A 25,007-nucleotide genomic window follows, 5' to 3' on the forward strand; every position below is an offset into this window, starting at 1 on the left:
ATTGTATGGTCATTGATGTTTCGCTCTGTGAACCAAGCTGTGGGGGTCAGTCTCTGCTCCAAATATGCAGATGTCTCCATCCGTGGTCAGAATTTCTCTCTCTCCCTGTTCTTACATTGAGGTCACCAAAGATGAGATCGAACAGACTCTCCATGCATGTGTCATGACTGTCACACAGCCGCGACACATACAGCTGCGGAGCCGAACAGGTAATCAGCCGGAGGGATCCAGGAAGCCGGGTTTCCTCTGCAGCTTATTCGGTACACGCTATAGCTTGCTGAATAATCCCTGGCACAATCAAATTCGCTCATCTCTAGTGACAAGCCCCTTGTACTGGAATAACAATCCAGTCACTGTGCCTGTGCATGAAAAACACAGGCCTAATTTCATCTTCACGGACAGCAATGCATCATTAGTGAACAGCTGCTGGAGACTGGGGTACCTAAAATCGAGTGGCCTGCATTTTCTCCAGCTGAGTTGCCGTGTAGAGGCTCGGTACTCTATACCCCAGAGCCTTAATGACCTGAAGGCTGTCTGTCAAGAAGAGTGGAATGCCATGCCTCAGCAGACAACAACATGACTTGTGAACAGCACAAAACGTCGTAAATCTGTAATTGATGCTCAAAGCCACATGAGAAGTTATTGAGACAGTGACATTTTATATTGGGCTTTACCCACCATTGTTGCTGGTTTTTGTTTCAATAAATTGTTTGAGTTACATAAATCATCATTGTATGCTTTTTTGAAAGCTCTAGTTTCTGACTGTAGAGTGAACTTTTTACATTTTCCATAAATTTCAACAGAAGGCCAAAAATCCCCAACTTTTTGTGAGAAGTGTATACATATATACACACATTATAATCTACATACAACTCACAGTGGCTTGCAAAAGTATTCATCCCACCCCCTTAGCTTTTTCCCTTTGATCCCATAAATTTAATTTATGTCTGTGTTTTTCAAATAGCTAAAAATTGGCATGTGCATAAGTATTCACCCTTTTGTTAATAAGCCCCAAAAAATTTCTGGTGCAAGCAAATACCGTACCTTCATAAGTCACATGCTTTGTGGAAGTAAGTCTACCTGTGTGCAATCTAAGTGTCACATGGTCTGTCATTATACACACACCTTTTTGAAAGGCCACAGAGGCTGCAACACCATTAAGCAAGAGGCATCACTAACCAAACACCATGAAGACCAAGGAGATCTCCAAACAAGTCAGGGACAAAGTTGTTGATAAGTACAAGTCAGGGTTGGGTTAGAAAAAAATTCCCCAATCTCCGATGATCCGGAGCATTATCAAATCCATTATCATCAAATGGAAAGAACATGGTACCACAACTAACCTGCCAAGAGGGCCGCCCACCAAAACTCTCAGCTTGGGCAAGGAGGGCATTAAACAGAAGCAGCACAGAGACCAAAGGTAACCTTGATGGAGCTGCAGTTCCCAAGCAGAGACTGGAGTATCTGTCCATATGAACACAATAAGTTGTAGCATTTATGGAAGAATGGGCAGAAAAAGACCTTTACTTACACACAAAAATTATAAGTCCCGTTTTGAGTTTGCCAAAAGACATGTGGGAGATTCCCCAAATGTATGGAAGAAGGTGTTGTGGTCAGATGAGACCAAAATGTAAAAGCTATGTCTGGAGCCAAACCAACACCATTAATTACCCCAAGAACACCATCCTCAAAGTGAAACATTGTGGTGGCAGCATCATGCTGTGGGGATGTTTTTCGGCAGCAGGGACAGGGAACATGGATTGAATGGAGGGGAAGAAGGATGGTGCAAAATACAGAGATATTCTTGAGCAAAAGCTGTGTCAGTATCAGTGATTTGAAACTGGGACAGAGGTTCACCTTCCAACAAGACAATGACCTAAAGCATTCTGCTAAAGAAACAGAGTGCTTTAAGGTGAAACGTGTAAATGTTTGAGTGGGCTAGCCAAAGCAGACCTTAATCCAGTTGAGAATCTGTGTTCAGACTTGAAGATTGCGGTTCACAAGAGGAAATCCTCTAACTTTAAGGAGAAGAAAAAAAAATGCTTTAAAGGGAACCTGTCACCTGAATTTGGCGGGACTGGTTTTGGGTCATATGGGCGGAGTTTTTGGGTGTTTGATTCACCCTTTCCTTACCCGCTGGCTGCATGCTGGCTGCAATATTGGATTGAAGTTCATTTTCTGTCCTCCATAGTACACGCCTGCACAAGGCAAGATTGCTTTGCGCAGGCGTGTACTATGGAGGACAGAGAATGAACTTCAATCCAATATTGCAGCCAGCATGCAGCCAGCGGGTAAGGAAAGGGTGAATCAAACACCCAAAAACTCCGCCCATATGACCCAAAACCAGTCCCGCCAAATTCAGGTGACAGAGTCCCTTTAAACACAAAAGTTGAACCAATGAGAAAGTGACAGGGAATAATTATAATATAAAATCAATTTTTATTTAGTAGGAGTAGTGACAAACATTTAAAATATAGTATAAAAATATAGATATAGTCCAAAATGTGCACAATTCAAGCTGCAAATAGCAGGACAAGCCAAATCCTAATTATGTATCAAAGGATGAGATGGCAATCTATAACATATGCTCACCAGGGGTTAATATTAAAATAAATAAAAACCTAGTGTGTGCAGACAATATATAAATTTGCAACAGTATAACAAAAAATCTCAAAAAATCAGTGAGAATATATCAAAATAAAGTGCAATGTGCAATAAACTAATTACCACCAGAGGAACATATCGTGTAAAATACAAGCAGGAGAAAAAATAAATAAATAAAAGTGCTATGTGCAAATGCAATAGATATGCCAATTACTTACAATGGATCAGGGGAATGTTCCCAGGCTGCCAGCGGCAAGATAATGTGCACCCCGACGCACGTTTCGGATACTCAGTCCTTTTTATATCTGCCACATATATTATCTAGGTGTCACTACTGTGTATTTTACTAACTTTCAGGAGGTGGAGCAGTTTTGCTTTGATGAATAGGCAAAATTCCCATTGGAAGGCTCCAAAAGTGTCCGCAATGTAAATGCATCTACTATATAATTGTCTAAGGGTCACTTCCGTCTTTCTGTCTGTCCTGTCTGTCACGGATATTCATTGGTCGCGGCCTCTGTGTCATGGAAATCCACGACGCTGATTTGTCGCGGCAAAACAGCCACGACCAATCAGCGACGGGCACAGTTTGGAAGAAAATGGCCTCTCCTTCCTCCCCGCAGTCACTGCCCGGCGCCCGCATACTACCCTCCGGTCAGCGGTCACACAGGGTTAATGGCAGCGTTGACCGCGGTGTAACGCACTCTGTTAACGCTGCTATTAACCCTGTGTGACCAACTTTTTACTATTCATGCTGCCTACGCAGCATGAATAGTAAAAATATCTAATGTTAAAAATAATTTAAAAAAATAAAAAAAATAGTTACATACACACCCTCGGTTGGCCCCTGGATCGAAGCGACCGGTTACCGATGCTTCTCGCGACGCCCCGGTGACCGCTCCATGCATTGCGGTCTCGCGAGATGATGACGTGCCGTCTCACGAGACCGCACGTCATCATCTCGCGAGACCGCAATGCACTCTTCAGAACGGAGCGCGCAACAAGCGTCGGTAACCGGCCGCTTCGATCCGGAAGGCGAGTATGTAACTATTTTTTATTTTAATTCTTTTTTTTTTTTTACAGGGATATGGTGCATACTACGTGACTGGCCAATATACTACGTGACTCGGCAATATACTACGTGGCTCTGGGCAATATACTACGTGGCTGGGCAATATACCACGTCGCTGGGCAATATACCACGTGGACGGGCAATATACTACGTGGACGGGCAATATACTACGTGGACATGCATATTCTAGAATACCCGATGCGTTAGAATCGGGCCACCTTCTAGTATTTACATAATAGGAAGGAGAGGGTCTTACCCATGGTTCAGCAATTGTTACTGGTCTCTCGTTTTTGTACTATGCCTTTAAACTTTTTTTTTTTTTTTTTACTATTTTTGTCAATAAAATACATTTTAACCATTTAAACTTTAATTTTTTCTGTCCTGTTTTATAATATTTTCTTGGAGTTGTTTCACCTGCCTTTGTGGAAACTGGACTACATATTGTGGTATAATCAATATATACAATGTATTGGGGATATTCTTTATTTCCAAAATCTATTGCACTACAGTTTCTCCATATGTTACACTCAGAGTTATGAATTACAAATACTGATACACTAGTTGGCCAGTGCGAAATTTTCGCAAATTGGTTGTCGGGGGCGCAGGTAATTTCAGGAAAATTAAGCTGGTCAAATGTAAATGTATTTAATGAGATGATGAACATAGAGGTATATATATTTTCACGAATATTTGAGCCCATGGATCCATTATATGTCCATTATACTGTACAAGACGGCAAGAATATCTCGCCATACGGATGCTTACATGTGAGAAAATCGCATCCTCGCATTGCACACATATGGATCACTGTTCAGGGAACATTTTTGGGATTCTCATCCGTGTAAAAAGTACCGATTTTGTATACGTTGTGTGTGACTCCAGCCTAAAGGAGATCCCCAACATTAAAAATAATGGTATTTTACTTACTAATCAGAAGGGGTCTGATTGTCAGGATCTTGCAAAAGAACAGGGGCAGTAGCATTTTTTTCCCCTCCACAGCAGCACTGCCATCTATCTGCAGTGTAGGGAAGTGCAACACAGCCCCATGTATGTGAACTGAACAGCTCCCTGTACAGCAGTGCCACTGACAGTAAAAATGATGAAGGAGAATTGACCCCATAATTGAGCGTATTTACACAATTGTAGAATATTCCCTTTAACCCCTTCATGAACCAAGCTTTTTTCGGTTTTGCGTTTTCGTTTTTTGCTCACCTCCTTCCCAGAGCCATAACAAAATCGAAGATGAGCTAAGCCCACCAGCATCAGGGGATTATCTACAGCATTATGTAATGCTATAGATAAGCCCCCCCGATGTATCCTGAAAGATGAGAAAAAGAGGTTCAATTATACTCACCCAGGGGCGGTCCCGCTGCGGTCCGGTCCGATGGGTGTCGCGGTCCGGGTCCAGCGTCTCCCATCTTCTTACGATGACGTCCTCTTGTCTTCATGCTGCGGCTCCGGCGCAGGCGTACTGATTTGCCCTGTTGAGGGCAGAGCAAAGTACTGCATTGTGCAGGCGCCGGGCCTCTCTGACGTTTCCCGGCGCCTAGGCACTGCAGTACTTTGCTCTGTCGTCAACAGCGCAGACAAAGTACACCTGCGCCGAAGCGTGAATACAAGAAGAGGACGTCATCGTAAGAAGATGGGAGGCTCCGGACCGGACCACAGCGGGACCGCCCCTGGGTGAGTAAGTTCATCAGATTAAGAGAGAAGCTGCTAAAAAGCCATTACAAACCAGCAAACAGATATTTGAAGCTGCTGGTGCCTCTGCAGTCCCTGGAACCTCAAGGTGTAGGATCCTTCAAAAGCTTGCTGTGGTGCATAAACCTACTGTTCGGCCACCCCTAAACAGTGTTCACAAGCAGAAACGGTTGCAGTGGGCCCAGACATACATGAAGACTAATTTTCAAACAGTCTTGTTTACTGATGAGTGTCGAGCAACCCTGGATGGTCCAGCTGGATGGAGTAGTGGAAAGTTGGTGGATGGCCACTATGTCCCAACAAGGCTGCGACGTCAGCAAGGTGGTAAAGGAGTCAAGTTTTGGGCCGGAATCATGGGGAAACAGCTGGTAGGGCCCTTTAACCCCTTAATCCCATATGACGTACTATTCCGTAAAGATGCCCTGGGACTTAGTTCCCAGTGACAAGATAGTACGTCATATGCGATCGGCCACGCTCACGGGGGGAGTGCGGCCGAGTGTCAGCTGCCTATCGCAGCTGACATCCGGCACTATGTGCCAGGAGTGGTCACGGACCGCTCCCGGCACATTAACCCCCGGCACACCGCGATCAAACATGACCGCGGTGTGCCGGCGGTGCAGGAAGCATCGCGCAGGGAGGGGGCTCCCTGCGGGCTTCCCTGAGACCCCCGCAGCAACGCGATGTGATCGCGTTGCTGCGAGGGTCTCCTACCTTCCTACCTGCAGCAAGGCCCGGATCCAAGATGGCCGCGGCACCTGGATTCTGCAGGGAGGGAGGTGGCTTACCAAGTGCCTGCTCAGAGCAGGCGCTTGGTAAGCCTGCAGTGCTATCAGACAGATGGGTGATCTGACAGAGTGCTGTGCAATCTGTCAGATCAACGATCTGTGATGTCCCCCCCTCCCCCCGGGACAAAGTAAAAAAAAAATTTCCACGTGTAAATAGAAAAAAAAATTTCCTAAATAAAGAAGAAAAAAAAATATTCCCATAAATACATTTCTTTATCTAAATAAAAAAAACAAAAAAACAATAAAAGTACACATATTTAGTATTGCTAACGACCCAACCTATAAAACTGTCCCACTAGTTAATTCCTTCAGTAAACACCGTAAGAAAAAAAAAAAAAAAAAAAAAACACGAGGCAAAAAAAACAACGCTTTATTATCATACCGCCGAACAAAAAGTGGAATAACACGCGATCAAAAAGACGGATATAAATAACCATGGTACCGCTGAAAACGTCATATTGTCCCGCAAAAAAACGAGCCGCCATACAGCATCAGCAAAAAAATAAAAAAGTTATAGTCCTGAGAATAAAGCGATGCAAAAATAATTATTTTTTCTATAAAATAGTTTTTATCGTATAAAAGCGCCAAAACATAAAAAAAAGGATAAATGAAGTATCGCTGTAATCGTACTGACCCGAAGAATAAAACTGCTTTATCAATTTTACCAAACGCGGAACGGTATAAACGCCCCCCAAAAGAAATTCATGAATAGCTGGTTTTTGGTCATTCTGCCTCACAAAAATTGGAATAAAAAGCGATCAAAAACTGTCACGTCAGAAAATGTTACCAATAAAAAACGTCAACTCATCCCGCAAAAAACAAGACCTCACATGACTGTGGACCAAAATATGGAAAAATTATAGGTCTCAAAATGTGGGAGACGCAAAAACTTTTTTGCTATAAAAAGCGTCTTTTAGTGTGTGACAGCTGCCAATCATAAAAATCCGCTATAAAAAAACGCTATAAAAGTATATCAACCCCCCTTCATCACCCCCTTAGTTAGGGAAAAATAATAAAATAAAAATGTATTTATTTCCATTTTCCCGTTAGGGCTAGGGCTGGGTTAGGGCTAGGGTTAGGGTTGGGGCTATGGTTGGAGCTAAAGTCAAAGTTAGGGTTGGGGCTAAAGTTAGGGTTTGGATTAGGGTTGGGATTAGAGTTAGGGGTGTGTCAGGGTTAGGGGTGTGGTTAGGGTTACTGTTGGGATTAGGGTTAGCGGTGTGTTTGGATTAGGGTTTCAGTTAAAATTGGGGGTTTCCATTGTTTAGGCACATCAGGGGCTCTCCAAACGCCACATGGCGTCCGATCTCAATTCCAGCCAACTCTGTGTTGAAAAAGTAAAACAGTGCTCCTTCCCTTCCGAGCTCTCCCGTGCGCCCAAACAGGGGTTTACCTTAACATATGAGATATCAGCGTACTCGGGACAAATTGGACAACAACTTTTGGGGTCCAAGTTCTCTTGTTAACCTTGGGGGAAAATAATATTTTGGGGGGCTAAAAATCATTTCTGTGGGAAAAAAAAGGTTTTTTATTTTGACGGCTCTACGTTGTAAACTGTAGTGAAACACTTGGGGGTTCAAAGTTCTCACAACACATCTAGATAAGTTCCTTGGGAGGTCTAGTTTCCAATATGGGGTCACTTGTGGGGGGTTTCTACTGTTTGGGTACATCAGGGGCTCTGCAAATGCAACGTGACGCCTGCAGACCAATCCATCTAAGTCTGCATTCCAAATGGCGCTACTTCCCTTCCGAGCTCTGCCATGCTCCCAAACAGTGGTTCCCCCGACATATGGTGTATCAGCGTACTCAGCACAAACTGGACAACAACTTTTAGGGTCCAATTTATCCTTGTGAAAATACAAAACTGGGGGCTAAAAAATCATTTTTGTGGAAAAAAAAAAAAAAAGAATTTTTATTTTCACGGCTCTGCGTTATAAACTGTAGTGAAACACTTGGGGGTTCAATGCTCTCAAAACACAAGTTTCTTAGGGGGTCTACTTTCCAAAATGGTGTCACTTGTGGGGTTTTTTTAATGTTTAGGCACATCAGGGGCTCTCCAAACGCGACATGGCGTCCCATCTCAATTCCAGCCAATTTTGCATTGAAAAGTCAAATGGCGCTCCTTCGCTTCCGAGCTCTGTCATGCGCCCAAACAGTGGTTTACCCCCACATATGGGGTATAAGCGTACTCAGGATAAATTGTACAACAACTTTTGGGGTCCATTTTCGCCTGTTACCCTTGGTAAAATAAAACAAATTGGAGCTGGAGTAAATTTGTGAAAAAAAGTTAAATGTTCATTTTTATTTAACCCCTTCATGACCCAGCCTATTTTGACCTTAAAGACCTTGCCGTTTTTTGCAATTCTGACCAGTGTCCCTTTATGAGGTAATAACTCAGGAACGCTTCAACGGATCCTAGCGGTTCTGAGATTGTTTTTTCGTGACATATTGGGCTTCATGTTAGTGGTAAATTTAGGTCAATAAATTCTGCGTTTATTTGTGATAAAAACGGAAATTTGGCGAAAATTTTGAAAATTTCGCAATTTTCACATTTTGAATTTTTATTCTGTTAAACCAGAGAGATATGTGACACAAAATAGTTAATAAATAACATTTCCCACATGTTTACTTTACATCAGCACAATTTTGGAAACAAAATTTTTTTTTGTTAGGAAGTTATAAGGGTTAAAATTTGACCAGCGATTTGTCATTTTTACAACGAAATTTACAAAACCATTTTTTTTAGGGACCACCTCACATTTGAAGTCAGTTTGAGGGGTCTATATGGCTGAAAATACCCAAAAGTGACACCATTCTAAAAACTGCACCCCTCAAGGTACTCAAAACCACATTCAAAAAGTTTATTAACCCTTCAGGTGCTTCACAGCAGCAGAAGCAACATGGAAGGAAAAAATGAACATTTAACTTTTTAGTCACAAAAATTATCTTTTAGCAACATTTTTTTTATTTTCCCAATGGTAAAAGGAGAAACTGAACCAAGCAAGTTGGTGTCCAATTTGTCCTGAGTACGCTGATACCTCATATGTGGGGGTAAATCACTGTTTGGGCACACGGCAGGGCTTGGAAGGGAAGGAGCGCCATTTGACTTTTTGAATCAAAAATTGGCTCCACTCTTTAGCGGACACCATGTCACGTTTGGAGAGCCCCCGTGTGCCAAAAAATTGGAGCTCCCCCACAAGTGACCCCATTTTGGAAACTAGACGCCCCAAGGAACTTATCTAGATGCATAGTGAGCACTTTGAACCCCCAGGTGCTTCACAAATTGATCCGTAAAAATGAAAAAGTACTTTTTTTTCACAAAAAAATTCTTTTAGCCTCAATTTTTTCATTTTCACATGGGCAACAGGATAAAATGGATCCTAAAATGTGTTGGGCAATTTCTCCTGAGTACGCCGATACCTCATATGTGGGGGTAAAACACTGTTTGGGCACATGGTAAGGCTCGGAAGGGAAGGAGCGCCATTTGACTTTTTGAATGAAAAATTATTTCCATCGTTAGCGGACACCATGTCACGTTTGGAGAGCCCCTGTGTGCCTAAACATTGGAGATCCCCCAGAAATGACCCCATTTTGGAAACTAGACCCCCAAAGGAACTAATCTAGATGTGTGGTGAGGACTTTGAACCCCCAAGTGCTTCACAGAAGTTTATAACGCAGAGCCATGAAAAAAAAAAAAAAAAATTATTTTCTCAAAAATGATCTTTTAGCCTGCAATTTTTTATTTTACAAAGGGTAACAGGAGAAATTGGACCCCAAATATTGTTGTCCAGTTTCTCTTGAGTACGCTGATACCCCATATGTGGGGGTAAACCACTGTTTGGGCACATGCCGGGGCTCGGAAGTGAAGTAGTGACATTTTGAAATGCAGACTTTGATGAAATGCTCTGTGGGCGTCACGTTGCGTTTGCAGAGCCCCTGATGTGGCTTAACAGTAGAAACCCCCCACAAGTGACCCATTTTGGAAACTAGACCCCGAAAGGAACTTATCTAGATGTGTGGTGAGCACTTTGAACCCCGAAGTGCTTCATAGAAGTTTATAATGCAGAGCCGTGAAAATAATAAATACGTTTTCTTTCCTCAAAAATGATGTTTTAGCAAGCATTTCTTTATTTTCACAAGGGTAACAGGAGAAATTGGACCCCAGTAATTGTTGCGCAGTTTGTCCTGAGTATGCTGGTACCCCATATGTGGGGGTAAACCACTGTTTGGGTGCACGTCGGGGCTCGGAAGTGAGGGAGCACCATTTGACTTTTTGAATACAAGATTGGCTGGAATCAATGGTGACGCCATGTTGCGTTTGGAGACCCCCTGATGTGCCTAAACAGTGGAAACCCCTCAATTCTAACTCCAACACACCCCTAACCCTTATCCCAACTGTAGCCGTAACCCTAATCACAACCCTAACCCCAACACACCCGTAACCCCAACACACCCCTAACCCTAACCACAACCCTAATTCCAACCCAACCCTAGCCCTAAGGCTATGTGCCAACGTTGCGGATTCGTATGAGATTTTTCAGCACCATTTTTGAAAAATCCGCGGGTAAAAGGCACTGCGTTTTACCTGCGGATTTACCGCGGATTTCCAGTGTTTTTTGTCCGGATTTCACCTGCGGATTCCTATTGAACAGGTGTAAAACGCTGCGGAATCCGCACAAAGAATTGACATGCTGCGGAAAATACAACGCAGCGTTCCCGCGCGGTATTTTCCGCACCATGGGCACAGCGGATTTGGCTTTCCATATGTTTACATGGTACTGTAAACCTGATGGAACTCTGCTGCGGATCCGCAGCGGCCAATCCGCACCGTGTGCACATAGCCTAATTCTAAAGGTATGTGCACACGCTGCGGAAAACGCTGCGGATCCGCAGCAGTTTCCCATGAGTTTACAGTTCAATGCAAACCTATGGAAAACAAAAATCGCTGTACACATGCTGCAGAAAAACTGCACGGAAACGCAGCGGTTTACATTCCGCAGCATGTCACCTCTTTCTGCGGATTCCGCAGCGGTTTTACAACTGCTCAAATAGAAAATCGCTGTTGTAAAACCGCATTGAAATGCGCAGAAAAAACATGGTAAATCCGCCATAAATCCGCAGCGGTTTAGCACTGCGGATTTATCAAATCCGCAGCGGAAAAATCCGCAGAGGACCAGAATACGTGTGCACATACCGAAACCCTAACTCTACCCCTACCCCTAACCCTAACCCTACCCCTAGTTCTTACCCCAACCTTAGTGGAAAAAAAAAATTTTTTTTATTTTTTTTATTGTCCCTACCTATGGGGGTGACAAAGGGGGGGGGGGGGTCATTTACTTTTTTTTTTATTTTGATCACTGAGATATAACCTATCTCAGTGATCAAAATTCACTCTGGAACGAATCTGCCGGCCGGCAGATTCGGCGGGCGCACTGCACATGCGCCCGCCATTTTGGAAGATGGCGGCGCCCAGGAAAGAAGACGGACGGTCCCCGGGAGGCCAGGTAAGTATAAGGGGGGGGAGATCAGGGTACGGGTGGGGGGCGTCGGAGCACGGGGGGGTGGATCGGAACACGGGGGGTGGATTGGAGCACGGGGTGGGGGATCGCTGTGCGGGCGGGTGGATCGGAGCACGGGGGGGTTTGATTGGAGCACGGGGGGTGTGATTGGAGCACGGGGGGAGCGGGCAGGAGGACGGGGGAGCAGAGCACAGGACCGAGGGGAGCGGACCACAGATCGGGGGGCTGGGGGGGCGATCGGAGGGGTGGGGTGGGTGCACATTAGTGTGTCCAGCCATGGCCGATGATATTGCAGCATCGGCCATGGCTGGATTGTAATATTTCACCATTTTTTTAGGTGAAATATTACAAATCGCTCTGATTGGCAGTTTCACTTTCAACAGCCAATCAGAGCGATCATAGCCACGAGGGGGTGAAGCCACCCCCCCTGGGCTAAACTACCACTCCCCCTGTCCCTGCAGATCGGGTGAAATGGGAGTTAACCCTTTCACCCGATCTGCAGGGACGCGATCTTTCCATGACGCATATGCTGCGTCATGGGTCGGAATGGCACCGACTTTCATGACGCAGCGTATGCGTCAAAGGTCGGGAAGGGGTTAAACATTCCAAAAATTCCTGTGAAGCACCTGAAGGGTTAATAAACTTCTTGAATGTGGTTTTGAGCACCTTGAGGGGTGCAGTTTTTAGAATGGTGTCACACTTGGGTATTTTCTATCATATAGACCCCTCAAAATGACTTCAAATGTGATGTGGTCCCTAAAAAATATTGGTGTTGTAAAAATGAGAAATTGCTGGTCAACTTTTAACCCTTATAACTCCCTAACTAAAAAAAAATTTGGTTCCAAAATTGTGCTGATGTAAAGTAGACATGTGAGAAATGTTACTTATTACCGTATATACTCGAGTATAAGCCGACCCGAGTATAAGCCGACCCCCCCTAATTTTGCCACAAAAAACTGGGAAAACTTATTGACTCGAGTATAAGCCTAGGGTGAAAATGCAGCATTTACCGGTGAATTTCAAAAATAAAAATAGATCATTATTTCCCCATAGCTGTGCCATATAGTGCTCTGCACCGTTCATATTTCCCCATAGCTGTGCCCCATACAGTGCTCTGCACCGTTCATTTTGTCCCATAGCTGTGCCCCATATAGTGCTCTGCACCGTTCATTTTGTCCCATAGCTCTGCCATATAGTGCTCTGCACCGTTCATTATTGTCCCATATCTGTGCCCCATATATGCTCTGCACCGTTCATTATTGTCCCATATCTGTGCCCCATATATGCTCTGCACCGTTCATTATTGTCCCATATCTGTGCCCCATATATGCTCTGCACCGTTCATTATTGTCCCATATCTGTGCCCCATATATGCTCTGCACCGTTCATTATTGTCCCATATCTGTGCCCCATATAGTGCTCTGCACCGTTCATTATTGTCCCATATCTGTGCCCCATATATGCTCTGCACCGTTCATTATTGTCCCATATCTGTGCCCCATATATGCCCTGCACCGTTCATTATTGTCCCATATCTGTGCCCCATATATGCTCTGCACCGTTCATTTTGTCCCATAGATGCTCCACATAAATCTGTGCCGCTGCTGCAATAAAAAAAAAAAAAAAAAAAAAAAAAACACATACTCACCTTTCTTGCTTGCAGCTCCCAGCGTCCGGTCCCGGCGCCTCCATCTTCCCGGCGTCTCTGCACCGACTCAGGCAGAGGGCGCCGCGCACACTATATGCGTCATTGCGCCCTCTGACCTGAACAGTCAGAGCGCAGAGACGCCGGGAAGATGGAGGCGCCGGGAAGATGGAGCGACGCCCGGCGGCTGGAACGCGGACAGGTGAATATTACATACTTACCTAGTCCCAGCGATCCTGGCGCTCCCCGCCTGTCACAGCTGTCTTCGGTGCCGCAGCCTGTTTCTCTATCAGCGGTCACCGACACAGCTGATTAGAGAAATGAATACGCGGCTCCACCCCTATGGGAGGTGGAGCCGCCTATTCATTTCTCTAATGAGCGGTCCCACGTGACCGCTGAAGAGGGGAAGAAGCTGCAGCACAGAAGACCGTGGGACGGCAGGGACAGCGCCAGGATTGCTGGGACTAGGTAAGTATGCCTCAGCGCCCTCACCCCCTCACCCGCCGACCCTGCCACCCACCTTGACTCGAGTATAAGCCGAGAGGGGCACTTTCAGCTCAAAAATTTGGGCTGAAAATCTCGGCTTATACGGTAATTATTTTGTGTGACATATCTCTGTGATTTAATGGCATAAAAATTCAAAGTTGGAAAATTGCTAAATTTTCGCCAAATTTCCGTTTTTTCACAAATAAACGCACGTTATATCGAATAAATTTTACCACTATCATGAAGTACAATATATCACGAGAAAACAATATCAGAATCGCCAAGATCCGCTGAAGCGTTCGAGAGTTATAACCTCATAAAGGGACAGTGGTCAGAATTGTAAAAATTGGCCCGGTCATTAACGTGCAAACCACCCTCGGGGCTTAAGGGGTTAAGGTTCCTGAAGTGAAAATGACCCCTGCAACGTATATAGAGTTTCTGACTGACAACTTTCTTCTATGGTATAAAAAACAGAAACCTGTCTTCAGGAGCAAAATCATCTTCATGCATGACAATGCACCATCTCATGCTGCAAAGAATACCTCTGAGTCATTGGCTGCTATGGGCATAAAAGGAGATAAACTCATGGTGTGGCCACCATCTTCCCCTGACCTCAACCCTATAGAGAACCTTTGGAGTATCATCAAGCCAAAGATCTATGAGGATGGGAGGCAGTGCACATCAAAACAGCAGCTCTGGGAGGCTATTCTGACTTCATGCAAAGACGTACAAGCAGAAACTCTCCAAAAACCCACAAGTTTAATGGATGCAGGACTTTTGAAGGTGATATCAAAGAAGGGTTCCTGTGTTAACATGTAACTTGGCCTGTTAGGAGGTTTTGGAGTTAAATAGCTTTTTTGTTCAGTAAATGTGACCACCTAATGCTGCAAATTCCCCAAATGAGCATTTTCAGTTCTTTAAAACATATCAAATGTTTAGAAATTCAACTTTGCCTAATAATTTGGAACAGTGTATTTTGAGTTTTTATTCATTTTGGAGATTATACTGTTATCATTGGGAGGCTTCTTCAATAAAATTCGATGTATAGTCTAACGGGTGATTACTTATTAGACTGACTTCCATTTGCACCGACCATTTAGGAAAATCAGAGAAAAAGATCATTTGCATAATAATTTGGAACATGGTGTAGTCAGTTAAAGTGAAAGTTGGCCTTAAAGTGGTTGGTCCATGAACAAAGTTCATTTTAACTCTATAGATCTTGGAATAATAATAAATTCCACAATTGGATGTGTTAAAAAATAAATAAATGTTCCTGTGCTGAGATAATCTTATAAATAAGTCCCTGCTGTGTACTGTGTAATGGCCGTGTCTGACCGTGCAGGAAAATGGTCTGATCATACCACAGCTCCTGGGCAGGGGAGGAAGCAAAAGAGAGTACACAGACAGGACAGCATGAGATTGCAAATAATTATCGGAGGTAAAACTTTTTTTATTATTATTATTATAAAAACAGGCAGGGAATACTTTACATAAAAAAAGAACCAGCTGTGATCTCATGCTGCAATATCTGTATACCATTTTACTTCCTCCCCTGCCCAGGAGCTGTGGTATGATCAGACAATGTTCCTGCACGGTCAGACACGGCCATTACACAGTACACAGCAGGGGAACATTTATAGGATTATCTCAGCACAGGAACATTTTTTTTTAACACATTTAATTATGGAAATTATTATTCCAAGAGCTATTGATTAAAATCAGCTTGAAAATTAACTTTGTCTGTGGGAAAAACCCCATTAACCCCTTTCTGACATCGGACGTACTATCCCGTCCATGTGGGGTGGGCCCCGATGACCATGGACGGGATAGTACGTCCAGCGCGATCGGCGGCGCTCACGGGGGGAGCGCCGCCGATCGCGGCCGGGTGTCAGCTGCCTATCGCAGCTGACATCCGGCACTATGTGCCAGGAGCGGTCACGGACCGCCCCCGGCACATTAACCCCTGGCACACCGCGATCAAAGATGATCGCGATGTGCCGGCGGCGCAGGGAAGCACCGCGCAGGGAGGGGGCTCCCTGCGGGCTTCCCTGAGCCCCCCGCAGCAACGCGATGTGATCGCGTTGCTGCGGGGGTCTTACCTCCCTCCCTGCCTGCTCGAGCCCCGGATCCAAGATGGCCGCGGATCCGGGTCCTGCAGGGAGGGAGGTGGCTTCACAGAGCCTGCTCAGAGCAGGCACTGTGAAGGCTGCAGCGCTGCATGTCAGATCGGTGATCTGACAGAGTGCTGTGCAAACTGTCAGATCACTGATCTGTGATGTCCCCCCCTGGGACAAAGTAAAAAAAAAAATTTTCAAATGTGTAAAAAAAAAATAAAAAAAAATATTCCAAAATAATGAAAAAAAAAAAAATATTCCCATAAATACATTTCTTTATCTAAATAAAAAAAACAAAACAATAAAAGTACACATATTTAGTATCGCCGCGTCCGTAACGGCCCGACCTATAAAACTGGCCCACTAGTTAACCCCTTCAGTAAACACCGTAAGAAAAAAAAAAAAAAAAAAAAAACGAGGCAAAAAACAACGCAAAAAACAACACTTTATTATCATACCGCCGAACAAAAAGTGGAATAACACGCGATCAAAAAGACAGATATAAATAACCATGGTACCGCTGAAAACGTCATCTTGTCCCGCAAAAAACGAGCCGCCATACAGCATCATCAGCAAAAAAATAAAAAAGTTATAGTCCTGAGAATAAAGCGATGCCAAAATAATTATTTTTTCTATAAAATAGTTTTTATCGTATAAAAGCGCCAAAACAGAACGGTATAAACGCATCCCCCAAAAGAAATTCATGAATAGCTGGTTTTTGGTCATTCTGCCTCACAAAAATCGGAATAAAAAGCGATCAAAAAATGTCACGTGCCCGAAAATGTTACAAATAAAAACGTCAACTCGTCCCGCAAAAAACAAGACCTCACATGACTCTGTGGACCAAAATATAGAAAAATTATAGCTCTCAAAATGTGGTAACGCAAAAAATATTTTTTGCAATAAAAAGCGTCTTTCAGTGTGTGACGGCTGCCAATCATAAAAATCCGCTAAAAAAACCGCTATAAAAGTAAATCAAACCCCCCTTCATCACCCCCTTAGTTAGGGAAAAATTTAAAAAATGTATTTATTTCCATTTTCCCATTAGGGCTAGGGTTAGAGTTAGGGCTAGGGTTAGGGCTAGGGCTACAGTTTGGGTTGGGGCTAAAGTTACAGTTAGGGTTTAGATTACATTTACGGTTGGGAATAGGGTTGGGATTAGGGTTAGGGGTGTGTCAGGGTTAGAGGTGTGGTTAGGGTTACCGTTGGAATTAGGGTTAGGGGTGTGTTTGGATTAGGGTTTCAGTTATAATTGGGAGGTTTCCACTGTTTAGGCACATCAGGGGCTCTCCAAACGCGACATGGCGTCCGATCTCAATTCCAGCCAATTCTGCGTTGAAAAAGTAAAACAGTGCTTCTTCCCTTCCGAGCTCTCCCGTGTGCCCAAACAGGGGTTTACCCCAACATATGGGGTATCAGCGTACTCAGGACAAATAGGACAACAACTTTTGGGGTCCAATTTCTCCTGTTACCCTTGGGAAAATACAAAACTCGGGGCTAAAACATATTTTTTGTGGGAAAAAAAAGATTTTTTATTTTCACGGCTCTGCGTTATAAACTGTAGTGAAACACTTGGGGGTTCAAAGTTCTCACAACACATCTAGATTAGTTCCCTGGGGGGTCTAGTTTCCAATATGGGGTCACTTGTGGGGGGTTTCTACTGTTTAGGTACATTAGGGGTTCTGCAAACGCAATGTGACGTCTGCAGACCATTCCATCTAAGTCTGCATTCCAAATGGCGCTCCTTCCCTTCCGAGCTCTGCCATGCGCTCAAACGGTGGTTTCCCCCAACATACGGGGTATCAGCGTACTCAGGACAAATTGGACAACAACTTTTGGGGTCGAATTTCTCCTCTTACCCTCGGGAAAATACAAAACTGGGGGCTAAAAAATAATTTTGGGGGGAAAGATTTTTTTTTTTAATTTTCACGGCTCTGCGTTACAAACTGTAGTGAAACACTTGGGGGTTCAAAGCTATCACAACACATCTAGATGAGTTCCTTAGAGGGTCTAGTTTCCAAAATGGTGTCACTTGTGGGAGGTTTCTACTGTTTAGGTACATTAGGGGCTCTGCAAATGCAATGTGACACCTGCAGACCATTCCATCTAAGTCCTCATTCCAAATGGAGCTCCTTCCCTTCCGAGCCCTCCCATGCGCCCAAACAGTGGTTCCCCCCCACATATGGGGTATCAGCGCACTCAGGACAAATTAGACAACAAATTGTGGGGTCGAATTTCTCCTGTTACCCTCGGGAAAATACAAAACTGGGGGTAAAAAATAATTTTTGTGGGAAAAAATTTTTGTTTTATTTTTACGGCTCTCCATTATAAACTTCTGTGAAGCCCTTGGTGGGTCAAAGCGCTTCAGCACACATCTAGATAAGTTCCTTAGGGGGTCTACTTTCCAAAATGGTGTCATTTGTGGGGGGTTTCAATGTTTAGGCACATCAGTGGCTCTTCAAACGCAACATGGCGTCCCATCTCAATTCCTGTCAATTTTGCATTGAAAAGTCAAACGGCGCTCCTTCCCTTCCGAGCTCTGCCATGCGCCCAAACAGTGGTTTACCCCCACATGTGGGGTATTGGCATACTCAGGACAAATTGTACAACAATGTTTGGGGTCCATTTTCTCCTGTTACCCTTGGAAAATAAAACAAATTGGAGCTGAATTAAATTTTTTGTGAAAAAAAGTTAAATGTTCATTTTTATTTAAACATTCAAAAAATTCCTGTGAAGCACCAGAAGGGTTAATAAACTTCTTGAATATGGTTTTGAGCACCTTGAGGGGTGTAGTTTTTAGAATGGTGTCACACTTGGGTATTTTCTATCATATAGACCCCTCAAAATGACTTCAAATGAGATGTGGTCCCTAAAATAAAATGGTGTTGTAGAAATGAGAAATTGCTGGTCAACTTTTAACCCTTATAACTCCCTAACAATAAAAAATTTTGGTTCCAAAATTGTGCTGATGTAAAGTAGACATGTGGGAAATACGTACGCTACTCACCTGGTAGCAGTGTTTTTTCAGGAGCCATGACAGCACAACGAGAGAGGGGATCCGCCCTTCAGGGACAGGAAACCTCAGACATAAAAGGGCGGCACTTCACTCCCCCGCCAGTTGGTTTACAGAGTATGAAAGGACCTTCTAGGTTAGTAGCACATAAACAATATTAATATATGGTACAATTCACCCAGTGAATAAACTTAGGAATTTCTCTAAAGGAAGTGTTGAACCCATAAACAAAGAGGGTAGGGAATATAAGGGTGCTGTCATGGCTCCTGAAAAAACACTGCTACCAGGTGAGTAGCGTACGTATTTATTCAGTCGCCATGACAGCACAACGAGAGACTTTCAGAGAAGTGAAAAGGTGACTAGGGAGGGATAATAGCTTCCAGCACCCTTCTCCCAAACGTGAGGTCGGAGGAGCCACCTAGATCTAATCTATAGTGTCTAAGAAAGGTGGATGGAGAAGACCATGTGGCCGCCTTACAGATGTCCTCAATCGATACTTCTGCTCTCTCAGCCCAGGATGTGGCTACCGCACGAGTGGAGTGAGCCTTTATACCTTCTGGACTCTCCACGCCACCTGCGGTATAAGCAAGAGATATCGCCTCCCTAATCCATCTGGCTAGGGTATTTTTTGATACTCTAAGTCCCTTCCTAACCCCCTGGTAGGATAAAAATAATGCGTGGTCTTTTTTCCAGGTGTCTGTTACTGAAATGTATTTAAGAAGGCACCTACGTACGTCCAAACAATGAAATCTCTGCTCCTTATCGTTAGAGGGATTAGGACAAAATGAAGGTAGGATCACCTCCTGGGATCTATGAAATTTTGAGGCAACCTTTGGAAGATAAAGAGGGTCAGGACTCATCACCACTCTATCTTCCAAAAATTGCATATATGGACGTTGCCTGGATAATGCCTGAAGATCACTAACCCTTCTTGCCGATGTAAGAGCAACTAAGAGGGCTGTTTTGACCGACAGGATCTTGATCGGGACAGAGTCAATAGGCTCGAACGGAGCTTGTGTTAGAGCTGAGAGCACAAGATTTAGGTCCCATGGAACTATTCTCTGTTTAACAACCAGCCTGGATCTGGTGACCGCTTTGAAAAACCTTGTTATCCAGTGATTACTGGCTATGTTGGAATTATATAGTGCCCCTAGAGCTGAAACCTGAACTCTAAGGGTGCTGGTGGCTAAGCCTAACTCTAGGCCCTTCTGTAAAAATTCTAGGATCTGAGCAATATCAGGTTTTTGATCGATTTGTGCTCCTGAACTTGATAGGAACTTCCTCCATACCCTAACATAAATGCTAGTCGTGGAGGCTTTCCTACTTTTAAGTAGAGTATTTACAAGATTCTGGGAGAATCCCTTTCCTTTCAGAAGTGACCTCTCAAGTTCCACGCTGTCAGGTGCAAGTTGGTTACTCGTGGATGGAAGACTGGACCCTGGGAAAGGAGGTCCGGTATTTCTGGGAGGATCCATGGTTGGGAAATGGACATGCTTCTCAACCATGGGAACCAAGACCTTCTGGGCCAGAATGGGGCTATTAAAACCACTCGGGCTCAGTCTTCCCGAATTTTCCTCAGAACTATAGGAATGAGATTCAGAGGAGGAAAAGCGTAGGCGAGATTGAAATTCCAGGGGATCAGAAGAGCGTCGACTGCGTACGGGTTGTCCCTTGGGTCTAGGGAACAGAATTGATGGAGTTTCTTGTTTCCTCGACTGGCAAACAGATCTATCTCTGGACATCCCCACAACCGCACGATCTGATTGAAGACAGCCGGTTTTAGAGACCAGTCCCCTTGTTTGAGCTCGTTGCGGCTTAAGTAATCGGCCACGGTATTTATATTTCCCTTTATATGAAGGGCCGTAAGGGAGAGCAGGTGATTTTCGGCCATCTGAAAGATATGATTTGTAACGTTCATTAATGACCTAGACCGTGTACCTCCTTGGTGGTTCACATAAGCAACGGTCACCTGGTTGTCAGAGAGTATCCTAACATGTCTACCCTGCAGAGGTATAAGGAACCTATCTAAGGCGCGTTCCACCGCCATCAATTCCTTCAGATTGGAGGACGTGTCTCGCTCAGAATGGGACCACAGACCCTGAATGCAATTGCCCTCCCAGTGTGCTCCCCACCCCGTGGGGCTAGCATCCGTTGTTATTACCCGTGATATCTGATATGTCCAAGGTACCCCTTTACGCAGATTAGGGATGTGTGTCCACCACCTTAGTGAACCCGTGGCCTCTACAGATAGGGAAAATTTTTTGTCAAGGTTAGCGCCCAGACGCCGAAAATTATGCAGAACATCCCATTGCAGAGCCCTGGAGTGAAACTGTGCCCACATCACCGCCGGAAAACAAGAAGTAAGTGAACCTAAGAGTGACATAGCACTTCTTAGGGAAACTACGGGATTACTAATTGCTCTGGAGGCCAGCCGGTGAATAGTATCAACTTTTGAGTCTGGCAGGCGACATTCCTGCTGAGCTGAATCCACAGTAAGACCCAAGAACTGCTGTGATGTTGAGGGCTGAAGACGCGACTTTTTGAGATTGATAATCCATCCTAAGTTGTGTAACGCCGCCATCACTTTCCCCAACTGTTCTTTACAGTGTACCTCTGAGCGCCCAACGATCAATAAATCATCCAGATAGGGAATTATTAGTATATTTTGCTCATGAAGGTGTGCCATAACCTCCACCATAATCTTAGTGAACACCCGAGGTGCGACTGCAACACCAAAGGGGAGTGCCCGATATTGAAAGTGCTCCACTGTGCCGGCAAGAGAAATCGCCACCCTGAGAAAGCGCTGATGAGTTGCATGTATCGGGACATGATAATAGGCGTCTTTCAGATCTAAGACAACCATGAAGCAATTGTGAAAAAGAAGCTTTATTGCCGACTTCACAGATTCCATTTTAAAGGATGGGACCAGCAGGAATACATTCAGGCCCTTCAGATTGATGATGGTACGATAAGATCCATCTGGCTTCTTTACCAGGAATAAAGGGGAGTAAAACCCCGTACCTTGTTCCTCCGTAGGTACTTTAACGAGAACCCCCTTTTTTTGGAGATCTCGAACCTCTGACTCCAACGCCAACTGTTCTGCGGGAGAAGAACGGATAGGAGTTAATTTGAATTTTTCCAGGGGGGTATGGTGGAATTGGAACTTTAGCCCCTCTTTAATGATACTGAGTATCCATGGACTATTGGTGATTTTTACCCAGGCTGGGAAGAAGGCCAAAAGCATACCGCCCACCTGGGCCGCCAGTCATTGATGCTTTTTAGAGTCTCTAGAAGAGTTAAACATGTAACCTCTACCTCTTCTCCTGTAAGAGTTGTATCTGGTCGATTCTCTATTTGAATCCCTGTCCGATCTTCGGCGATATGGCCCTCCTCTATTATAGTCCCATCTATAGAAGGGTCTTGTTAGGAGAGGGAATCGCTTCTTACTGTCACCTGCTTTTTCTAGAAGCTCATCCAGCACTGGGCCAAACAAATGAACCCCCTCACAGGGGATGCCACATAGTTTTGATCTGGCCTGCAAGTCTCCTGGCCAGCATTTTATCCAAAGAGCCCTACGGGCCGCATTGGACAGTGCTGATGACCTTGCCGCTAGCCTAACAGAATCGGCTGACGCATCCGCAAGGAAGGCTGCTGCATCCTGAATCATAGACATAGATGATAGGATCTCGCTCCTAGGAACCTTGTCCTTGAGCTGGTCTTCTAGATTACCCAGCCATACCATTAACGACCGGGCAGTGCAGGTGGCCGCAATCGCTGGTCTCAGGGAACCCGCTGATGTTTCCCAAGCTCCTTTAAGGAATACCTCAGCTTTCCTATCAAGCGGGTCTTTTAGGCTCCCCAGATCCTCAAACGGAAGAGACGTCTTTTTACATGCTTTAGCCACCGCCGCATCCAGTTTCGGGACCTTGTCCCAGGAGGAAGAAGCTTCTTCCTCAAAGGGATATCTTCTTTTGAACGCTGGTGGGAGAGACCCCTTCCTTTCGGGTTTTTTCCATTCTCTCGTAATCAGAGACTTAACTTTATCAACTACGGGAAATACTCTTCTGGATTTGCGATCTATGCCTTTAAACATTATATCCTGGATGGAACATTCCGCCTGGGTCTCCTCAATGCCCATAGTGCTATTGACAGCTTTGACTAAGCGGTTAACCCTGTCCAGTGATAGACAGGTTCGACTAGATTCCACGTCCTCTGATGATGATGACGGATGAGAATTCGAACTCACACCACCTGTGTCTGAATCCACATCCGAGGCTGGGGATAATATCTCCTTCCTCTTTTTTGAAACTGTCTTCTGAGACCTTATGGAATCTCTGACCTCCTGTCTAACCAGATCCCTAAGAGTAGACGTAAGGTCAGGGGTCTCGTCCTCAATTAATTGTTGAATGCAGATGCTGCACAATTTCTTTTTATGTCCATCCGGAAGAGGTTCCGTACAGATGGCACACTCTCTATGTTTGGATTTGGACACAGATTTCTTCCCCTAATAAGGAGAGAGGGAATACAAGGAGGGACAGCTATCAGAAATGTACTTTCACGAAGCTCACTTACCCATCCCTGCAGTGAATGGTACCGTGATCGGGGGGTCCTTCTTAGCCGGAGATTCCTTACGGCCAGAGGACTTAGTTGACTTCTGAGTTTCTTTGGCTCTACCAGCGCGACTACTGCCACTAGAACGCCGCTGGGAGCTGCTCAAAGGTTGTTCAGGTAACTGCTGCTGCTCACCGCCCAGCTGCGGTGTTCCTTCCAGAGACTCCATTCCAAGATGGTGGACAGGAACAATGTTGAGGCCTCAGTGCAGCGTTTAAATCTATCCCCCTGGGTACCACCCCCGGATGGGGGGTCAGCAGGGACATCCCTCGGTGCACCGCTAATTGGTACTGCCCCCGCTAGCGCCCGTAGAGCGCCAGACACCCTGAGGCCAAAATACCCCCCTGCGACGCCGGGCGCCGCCATTAGCCAGGATAAGACGCTACCGCGCATGCGCGGCCGCGTCATCGCCCCGCGCCGCACCCGCGTCATCAGGACACGCCCCTTCCGGACGCGGCCGCGGCGCTGAGAGCAGACGCGCCGAACAAGGACGGCAGCGCTCACCTAGCCACCGCAGACCCCAGCAGCAGCGGCGGACCGACCCCAGAAGCTCCGGCAGATGCGCACCATTGGGCCTCACGTACCAGGTGAACAGCGGCACCACAGAAGTCAAGCCCCCCGCTTAGGGCTGCTTCCTCCTGCTGTCACCTACACAGACAGTCCCCCTGTCGTGTGGTGCTTCCATCCCCCTGATCAGGCCGAGGTAGGGGACCCCCGCTACCTGCATCGGCCTGTCAGGAGTGGGATAGCTTCTATCTTCAACCCTCTTCTCTGGGCCTGTCTGAAGAGGTTCCACTGTCAGGGACAGGAAACCAACTGGCGGGGGAGTGAAGTGTCGCCCTTTTATGTCTGAGGTTTCCTGTCCCTGAAGGGCGGATCCCCTCTCTCGTTGTGCTGTCATGGCGACTGAATAAATGTTACTTATTAAGTATTTTGTGTGACATATCTCTGTGATTTAATTGCATAAAAATTAAAAGTTGGAAAATTGCGAAATGTTCATAATGTTCGCCAAATTTCCGTTTTTTTCACAAATAAACGCAGGTACTATCAAAGAATTTTTACCATTGTCATGAAGTACAATATGTCACGAGAAAACAATGTCAGAATCACCAGGATTCATTGAAGCGTTCCAGAGTTATAACCTCATAAAGGGACAGTGGTCAGAATTGTAAAAATTGGCCCGGTCATTAACGTGCAAACCACCCTTGGGGGTAAAGGGGTTAACAGGAGCCTGCCAGCTGACGCATGCTGCCCGAAAGAATTCCGACACTGATGGCGCCATCACGGCACTGTATCTGTCACCGAGTTCATCAGTTTGTTTTCCCCACTGAAGAAGGTAACCGTGTAAGATTTTTTTTATCCATGGACTCAATGGGTTTTTTTTTAATATAATTTAATAGGATGAAACTAGAGAGTACACAGTACCGTTTCCCAGTTTCATCGGGGTCTCACTGATCCAC

The 25,007-nt window shown here is 45.1% G+C and overlaps 1 protein-coding gene across 1 annotated transcript in view; it reads right to left on the reverse strand.

Moving 5' to 3' along the window:
- Positions 1–25,007, reverse strand: part of PARP2 (poly(ADP-ribose) polymerase 2) — a 212,149-nt gene that overhangs the window by 108,555 nt on the left and 78,587 nt on the right. The gene's annotated exons all lie outside the window — the stretch shown is intronic.

This window comes from Ranitomeya imitator, chromosome 1, assembly GCF_032444005.1.
Source record: "Ranitomeya imitator isolate aRanImi1 chromosome 1, aRanImi1.pri, whole genome shotgun sequence".
In the NCBI taxonomy this organism is placed as follows: domain Eukaryota; kingdom Metazoa; phylum Chordata; class Amphibia; order Anura; family Dendrobatidae; genus Ranitomeya; species Ranitomeya imitator.